Consider the following 8,977-nt stretch of genomic DNA (forward strand, 5'->3'; position numbering starts at 1 on the left):
TACAATGTACACTATATGGGTGATGGGTACACTAAAAGCCCAGGCTTTACCATTATACAATTTATCTATGTAACAAAAACCCACTTATACCCCTAAATCTATTGAAAAAAAAAAAAACAGATGAAGGTGCTGAGGCACAAGTGAACCTGAGCCTCCTCATTCCTGGGCCAGTGCTCTTTATTATATACAAAGATTCTTCTGCCTCTCTATCTCTAGCCTGCCCAAATCACCACCTGCACATATTGATTCTTTTCCAATTCCTCCTTTTAATTTGCAGAGGCTATGAAGGATTGGAGATGAATCAGACTTGGTCCCCAACTGGTCAAATGTAGGAAATAAGATATATAGCAAAAAATATAATGTAAGGGAGAAAATGATTCATACCCTATGTGAGTATTATGGTTTGAATATTTGTCCCCTCCAAAACTCATGTTGAAATTTAATCCCCAATGTGATAGTATTAAGAGGTGGAGCCTTTACGAGGTGACTGGTTCATGAGCGTTCTGTCCTCATGAATGGATTAATAATCCATTCATAAATTAATGGATTAATGAGCTATTATGGGAGGGGAACGGGTGGCTGGCTAAGAAGAGGAAAAGAGACCTGAGCTAGTATGTTAGCATGCTCAGCCCCCTCGCTGTGTCATACCCTGCACCACTATAGGACTATTCAGAGAGTTTCTACCAGCAAGAAGGCTCCCACCAGATGTGGCCCCTTGACCTTTTCAGCTTCCATAAATACAAGAAATAAATTCCTCTCCTTATAAATTATCCAGTTTCAAGCATTCTGTTATAAGCAACAGAAAGCAGACTAAGACAGTGGGACACAGAAAAGATGCTATAAGAAGTCACAGAGGAGGAAGCTTTCACTTCTATTTGGAGGGATTTAGGATGTATTTATGCAAGAGATGCTTTTGAGCTAAGGTGAGAGGAAAGATTTGGACACATGGAGTAGTGTGGAGGATGCTTTTTGGGTAGAAATAACTCCTCTGTGCTCTCCCCTAGGGATCCAGCTAAGCTGTGGGCTTTTGCCACTAGGAATATTCTTTTCCCGGTTCTACACATGCCCTTCCCGGAGGATTTGGGAGAAGACATTGTTTCTCTTGGGCAGAGATAAAAAGCTTTAACAACAACATGGAAAATATCAGGATTCGAGCATGAAAGCAAGATTGTTGGCTCATGGAGGACAAGGTCTGTGCCCAATATTTATTTATATTCCACATAGTTTTAACACAGTGCCAGGCACCCAGAAACCGGAGATGTCTAGGAACCTATGCTACTTACATTTGGGTGAAATAATGTAAAATGATGTACATATAATGTTAGCAGTTGAAGCAAGGCTTGAAGTGGCAAAAAATTGCAAGCAACTTAAATATCCATTACTAGGGGACTAGTGAAATAATGGTGTATCTATACAACAGAATTCTATACAGCTATTTAAAAAATAATTAAGAACTCTTTATGTGCCGATGTGGAATGATCTCTTAAGATATATTTTAAGTAAAAAGAAAAAAGAAAAACCATCAAGGTGGTATTAAATTGGAACTAACTGATGAGCACACATGTGCATAGAGGAAAGTAAATCTTAAAAGGAAATCAAGAAGGGGAGGCGGGGAAGAGGGGATGAGCAAAAACCTACCTAATGGGTACAATGAACACTATCTGCGTGACAGGCACTTCTAACCCTGATCGAGCATTACAAAAGTGATCTGCACAACCAAAAACATTTGTACCCCCATAACACTTTGAAATTTTTAAAAAAGAAAGCAATCCCCGCCCCACAAAAAAATCAAGGTGGTTAGTCTATGTTTGTATATTTAAAATATGTGCTTATATATGCAATAAAATATCTTTGGAAATATACAAAAGAACTTGTTATCATTGGAGAAGGGAACTGAGTGGCTACTAGACAGCGGGGAGTAAATTCCCTTCATTCCTTTGGGATTTTCCACTAGTTTCCCCCTTTTAAAAATGAGAAATATACTTACAAAAAGCACATAAAGCATGTATGTGAAGTATATTAAATTATAACAAAGAAAATCCCCATATAATTACTGCCCAGGTCAAGAAATAGAATTATTACTCATGCCACAAAAGCCCCATGTTGCCAAGAGGAGATACAGCTTTCTATTGAATATCCTTTTGTACTTTTTGAATTTTGAACCATGTGAACATATTACTTATGTAATAACAGCTACTAGCTGGGTGTGGTGGCTGACGCCTGTAATCCTAGCACTCTGGGAGGCCCAGGTGAGAGGACTGCTTAAGCTCAGCAATTTAAGACCAGCCTGAGCAAGAGCAAGACTCCATCTCTACTAAAAATAGAAAAATTAGCCAGGTGTCATGGCACATGCCCGTAGTCCCAGTAATCCCAGCTACTTGGGAGGCTGAGGCAGAAGGATTGCTTGAGCCCAGGAGTTTGAGGTTGCAGTGATCTATGATGATGCCACTGCACTCTACTCAGGGCGACAGAGCGAGACTATGTCTCAAAAAATAAATGAATAAGATAATAGTGACAGCTACTTCCTCCCTCCTTCCCCACTCTCCACCAAAACACCACAGAGGTCTTCAACTGTTTTATGGAAAGATTGATGTGGCAGCTTTCTCATAGCCAAATAAATAATAACAGTTAAAACTTGCCATATTCCATGTTTTATATATATATTAACTAAGCAGTCTATATAATTAACTCATTTAATCCTCATGACAACATTATAAAGTAGTTACTATTGTTATATTCATTGCGTGGATAAGAAAATGGAAGCACGGAAGCAGTAAGTAACTTGCACAGAGTCATACTGAGAACACATGGTGAGGAGCTAGGGTTTGTACCCAGGTAGTTGTATCCCACAATACAAGTTCTTTACCATTATACTATTATGTTTCTGTAAATTCTAAAACCCAGGCTCTGAGATGTTCTAATCACTGACTCCTAGCAAGTGGAGATTTTTAATCCTTTTTTTTTTTTCTTTTTTTGAGACAGAGACTCACTGTGTTGCCCTGAGTAGAGTGCCGTGGTGTCAGCCAAGCTCACTACAACCTCAAACTCCTGGGCTCAAGGGATCCTCCTGCCTCAGCCTCCCAAGTAGCTGGGACTACAGGCATGTGCCACCATGCCCAGCTAATTTTTTCTATATATATTTTTAGTTGTCCAGCTAATTTCTTTCTATTTTTAGTAGAGACAGGGTCTCGCTCATGCTCAGGCTGGTCTCGAACTTCTGACCTCAAGTGATCCTCCCGCCTTGGCCTCCCAGAATGCTAGGATTACAGGCATGAGCTACCGCGCCCAGCCAGCAAGTGGAGATTTTTGACTATGGGCCACCAAGTAGGAGCCGGAGCATCGACTCAGTTATGCCACTACCCAGACAAAGACACAAGCAATTAAGAACAAACAGGATGCAGTGAGTCTGAGGTCTGGGGAAGCACCAGGCTGGCAAACCCTGCAAAGCACTTAAATGATCTTTCTAGGGCATCTGAGAAGTAACAGTCTGGTCAAATCTCCTAGTTTGAGCTCAGAGCTTCCTCAGTGCCTAGAGCTCAATAAATATAAGCTCTTCCCACCTAAAAACTGGAGGAGTCTACGAACCTATGCCACAGAAAGACTTACAGAAGTGGACAAGGACATCAACTGCAGTATTGTTTGCAATGGCAAAAATCTGCAATTGACTCAAATGTCCACCAAAGGGGATTGGTGAGTAGACTATGTCAGAGAGGCAGCACAGCATGATTGTTAAGGGCAGGGGCTCTGAGCCAGGACACTCTAGTTTGCATCCTAGCATTGCCTCTTATCAGCACAGATTTGGACAAGCTCCCTAACCTGTGTTTCAGTCCCCACGTCTGTAAAACAGAGATAACAAAAATGTATCTCGTAGCCTTGTTGCAAGGAATTAATTCATAGTTTCTGGCATTTAGTAAATACTCAAATGTTATCTATTATGATAGCTATTCACACAATGGGATATTACGTGGCTGTTAAAAATAAAGAGGTAGATCTATATGCACTGATTTGAACACATGTCAAAGATATATATTTTAGGTAAAAGAAAACAAGCGTCAGAATAGTATTTCTAAGTAGAACTCCAATATTGTAAAAACATTTAAAAAATCTGTATGTCTATGTGCAGTAAGAAAGCTTGGACATTTTTTGTTCATTGATACTACTTCTGAAGAGTTGTATGAGGAGGTTTCTCCTTTTTACTTTATATTCTTTGCCTTTTTAAAATATAACAAGCATTTATTATTCCCAGGAGAGAAAATCAAGAATTAGGGAAGACTTCTAAGATGGAGAAGTTCTAGAAAGAACAGGGTGGTGGGAAGGAAAGCCCCTTCCCATGGGCTATGGATTCCTCTCCCCACTCCAGGGTGATACTGCAGGACGCTCTCCCTCTCACAGCACTGCTTTTCTTCCTGACAGCATGGCAGTAAGAGAGAGGAAACACACATTTCATTGGTACCAAACTTTGTTATATGCTCCTAAAATAATTCCTGCAATGTAGCCAAAAACCAAAGTTCCTTTTCAGATGTACCTCACTTAATGAATCAATCATAGAAACTCAGACTGTCAAGCTAGAAAGGACCTAAGAGATCATCTAGGCCAATCCCCTCATTTACAAATGGAAACAAGGAAATGTATTCCTGAGAAGTTAGCTGTCAAGCAATTTTGAGAAATAAAATTTATTTTCCAATGAAAAAACCAGAGATGCATGCACATGGGGGAGAATTTTATTCTAAGAGCCAATTAATGCATTGTCTAAAACCTTTATACACTGCTGGTGCGAGTACAAGTTAGCAAACCATTTTGGAGAGCAATTTGACAATATCTCCCAAAGGTAACGATGCACATACCCTGGGGGGTGGGGGACAATTCTACCCCAGATATCTACCCAATAGAAATAGTAACCAAATAATATCTACAAGAGAATGATCAGAATAGCCCTAACTGATAGCACAAAACTAAAAATAATCTAAATGTCTGTCAACAGCAGAATGGATAAAGTGTGGTGTATTCATTAAATAAGTATACAATAGTGAAAAAAATGAGTGAACTAGAGCTACATGTTACAACATGGATACATTTCACAAATATAACATTGAATAGAAAAAAATAAGTTGCATAAGAATACATGTAATATACTATTGACATAAACTTTTAAAACATCTAAAGCAGTAGTATTTAAGGTCAGGTGATCAGAAAAAAAATAACAAGAGAAAAACATATAAAGCAGTAGTGTATGTTGTTTAAAGACCTATACACATGCAGTAAAAGGATAAATAAATACATGGGAATAATAAATGCTAAATCCAGGATAGTGGTTACTTCAGAGGGAGGGAAGGAGCTTTAACCACGGGAGGATAGACAGAGGGTTTCAACTCTACTGGTGATGTTTCCTTCTTAAGCTGGGCAGTGAGTACACTGATTTTCACTAAGTTATTCTTTATACCTTTTTGAATATACAAAATATTTAATAACAAATTTTATTTAAAATAATGCAATAAATCCCACGCTGAAAGGAAAGTTGATAAGTTTTGTATATAACAAAATATTAAAAGAAATGTATTAAATACAAATATTGTACTCAGAATTAAAGGATTAGTCCTTAAATCTGCTTTATTTTCCTGAAACTAGTTTCACAGGAGGGAACCTGCTAGAGAAGCAGTAATTGGGTACAGTGGGCTGGGAATCAGGAGAAAATCTCAGATACTCATCAGTTATGGGAAAGAGAACAATTTGATTAACGTCTTAGGTTTTTCATGTTTAAAAATGTAATGTTGGGCTAGATTATTTCACAAGTTTTATCCATGTACCTATTTCTTCTCTTTCTTTCTTTCTTTCTTTCTTTCTTTCATTTCTTTTTTAGCAGCAATTCCCCAAACCACATCTGTAAGATGCTAAAGTGTTTTCCATATAGAAAAGTGTTCCCTGGTCAAATCTGTTTGGGATGTACTGGGTTAAAAAACATTAAATAGATTTATTTACAGAAGTACTTCTCAGAGCCTTTAATATGCTTTATATACATTGTGATTCTACAAGAGGAGAATGCAGTTAAGAAGCATTTTCAAAAAATTATCAGACCATAGAATGCATGCACACACACTCAACCCTTATTTTAAAACAGAATACATTTACATTCTCTTAGATCAGTGTTCTGTAAAACACTGGTTTGGTAAAAGCTGTCCTAGAAGGATTTATCTCACTTGCTATTTTAGTTGCTGATGTGTGTTTAGAATCCTTTGTAAGGGAGAAATGTAGTTTCATAGTATAATTTCCACTGAGTGCGTTTCCTCTGAGTGAGTATCCCTGAGAAGTTTAGAAGGTTATCATCTCAGGATTCATTAGTGAGACCCCATCCTAGCTGGTATTGCTACAGATCCAACATCAGAAACTTCTAAGCATCTATGGTTAGGAGGGCTGCATCCCAGATATGCTGTCCTTATCTGGCTTGGGGCCTTTGCTAAGTTTGCTGCTTTAAGCCATGTTCCCATCCTCTAGATGATGGCAGAGTTGAAGGATGATCTGATCTGGAGCTCAGAGCTACTTAGCTAGGGCTGAATGCCTGGAAGTACAAGTCTCACAGGAAGAGGAGCTCTTTCCATGTGCCTTCATCCCCCAGTGCTAGTTTTCAGGAAGCAAGACTACAGGGCAGAGGCCTGCCCACCCAGGGAAAGAAGAGATTAGTCTTCTTTCAGGGAGAGGACACTTAACACTTGCACTTCCACCACTGCCTTTTCAGGGGGCTTTGCTTAGAAAGCCCTGAGGTTCTCTGGAACACTCTTTCCATCCAAACCTTAGAGGGCAAACCTCCTGAGGCTTGTGGCTCCCACAGGGCCTTTTAAAAGGTGATTTACCTGAGGGCCTTTAATCTAAAAACAAAGATTCCTTTGGAAAAGTCAGGAGTTAAGATGAACTAGACATAGAACTCTTTAAAGGCCTTTGTTCTTTTGAACAATCAAAAAGAAAACATAAAAGTACATTCTTTTCTGGACAGCATGCACCATGCTCTCAATGGAAGCTGGCAGCAGCTGCTGCTGGCGTCCCTTCTCCTTTACCCCAAGCCACCCCACCCCACCCCTGCCACCTGCTTGGACCCAACACCATGAGGCCTGGCTCGACCTGCCTACCAAAGGAAGGATAAACCTTAACTACCCATACTGTCTCAGGCCCACTTACCAGGCTGGGGTGCTTAGCCTGATACTTGCAAAGGCAGTGAGAGCAGAAGGAGATGGGGTGTTGGATTCCAGGAGAAGTGAGCCCTATTTCAAACTGCTCCAAGCTATCCTCTCAAGAGTAGAGAGATGCCTCCTGATTACCGGGGGTAGAAAGAAAACCAGGAGAGAAAACAAGGGGGGGGAGGGAAATGCAACAGCGAAAACAAGGGAGCCAGGAAGTAAATGCAGAGATTAGATGAGCCCTTCAGCTCCAGGTTCTTAGGTCAGAGCCCGGTTTACTTCTGGGAAGAACTCCTGTGTCCTGTCTGCTGGCCGGAATACTCATTGGTTCAGGGAACCTGCTCCAAGGTCCCGTGTTTCCTCTCTCTTCCTTTTTCAGCCAGTGCTTTCCACATACCTTTCCTCCCCTCCTGCCAGGAAATCTACCCTTGGACAAAAAGCATGTCATTGAGAACCTAAAATAAACAAGTGAATACTCCTCTCTTCTCAAAGAAGCAAACTGTGGACCTTCCTCTTATTCATTTTTAGAGCATATTTACCCAAATTAGCTTGAGTTTCTATTCCCGGGCATCTTTTTTTCTTTATGAATCCAAGCAGTGGCTACTTCATTGTGAGCATTTTTTAATGCAAGTTTTCCCCCAAAGGCACATGCAGGCAGGCAGGCAGGCAGGCATGCGTGCTCTCTCACACACACACACTCTCTCTCTCTCTCTATCAGTACCTCTAGAGCTTCCCCTCCTTCAGTCATTTCCTCTCAGCCAGCTGAACCAGGGCGAGGTTTGGAAATAATTTATCTATGGCCTACCTTCTGATTCCGTCAGGTCTGAGAAGCAGGCGGCAGCTGGAAGCTGGGAAGCCGGGGCTGGGCTGCCTCTGTGAATCAGCAAAGAAGTCCCTGAGACAAGGATGCCGACAGCTGCTGTATGCACACTCTCCCTCTGTCTCTCCCACCTCCCTGCCCTCCTTCTTCTCTTCCTCCTCCCCTCTCGGCTCTGTGTTGCTATGCAATCATATCACCAGGACTAACAGCATCACTCCGACCTCAGGCAAAGATACCCTTGACTGGGCAAAAGCAGGAAGAGCAAGGACAGTTTTGTAAAACTACCAGAGACGTGGCGGCTCTTGGAGATTTCAATTCATTAGAAGCAGAAGAGGAAAGCGGAAGAGCCTGACAGGCAGAGGGAGAGAGGGGGAGAGGGGGAGAGGCTTCCACTGGGGAGGAGGAGACAAAAGAGCCCCAAGATCAATACAAGCTGCTCAGCTGAGCGAGGAGCCTGGGCCTCAACTTACACTGATCTAGCCCAGCGCCAAAAGCAACTTCGGAGCCAGCAGCTGGCAGGGGCCCCTTGTCAGCCAGTCCAGAATTCAGTTTCTGTGTTGGGGGTTGAAACACTGTGCTCTAGAATTGTAACTGGTACTCAAGGTACAGTCTTGGGTGCAGGCAGTCTGCCAGTTAACCCTAAGTCCCATCTTCACCCCCTCTTAGGTCTTACATGTAGAAAAAGCCTCAACAAATGGGGGAAACAAAATGAACCTTGAATGATTTGAGAAAATCCAGCTCCCCCATGCCTCCCCTCAATGACTACCTCAGTCACCCTCCTGCTCTTTTCCATACCAGCTCTTACTCTTTTAATCACCACCCTTGTTAAAGAAAAGCTCCAAACACCCTGAGAGACTTGAGAGAAGCCACTGATGGGATAGAAATTATATCTCTTTACTGAGTGCCCAGCACACAGTAGGTTACTTAATAAATATATATTGAATGAGTAAATTGAATGAATGGGTGCATGAGAATAGCAGTCAGAAAGCTC

At 41.3% G+C, this 8,977-nt stretch overlaps 1 protein-coding gene across 1 annotated transcript in view; it reads right to left on the reverse strand.

The window, feature by feature from the left end:
- Positions 1–8,327, reverse strand: part of DRP2 (dystrophin related protein 2) — a 44,507-nt gene extending 36,180 nt beyond the window's left edge. Inside the window, exon 1 of the mRNA XM_069463384.1 lies at positions 7,972–8,327. The gene's annotated coding sequence lies outside the window, so the exon portion shown is untranslated. The remainder of the gene's footprint in view (positions 1–7,971) is intronic.
- Between the last annotated feature and the right edge of the window lie 650 nt (positions 8,328–8,977).

This window comes from Eulemur rufifrons, chromosome 30 (assembly GCF_041146395.1).
Source record: "Eulemur rufifrons isolate Redbay chromosome 30, OSU_ERuf_1, whole genome shotgun sequence".
Taxonomy (NCBI): domain Eukaryota; kingdom Metazoa; phylum Chordata; class Mammalia; order Primates; family Lemuridae; genus Eulemur; species Eulemur rufifrons.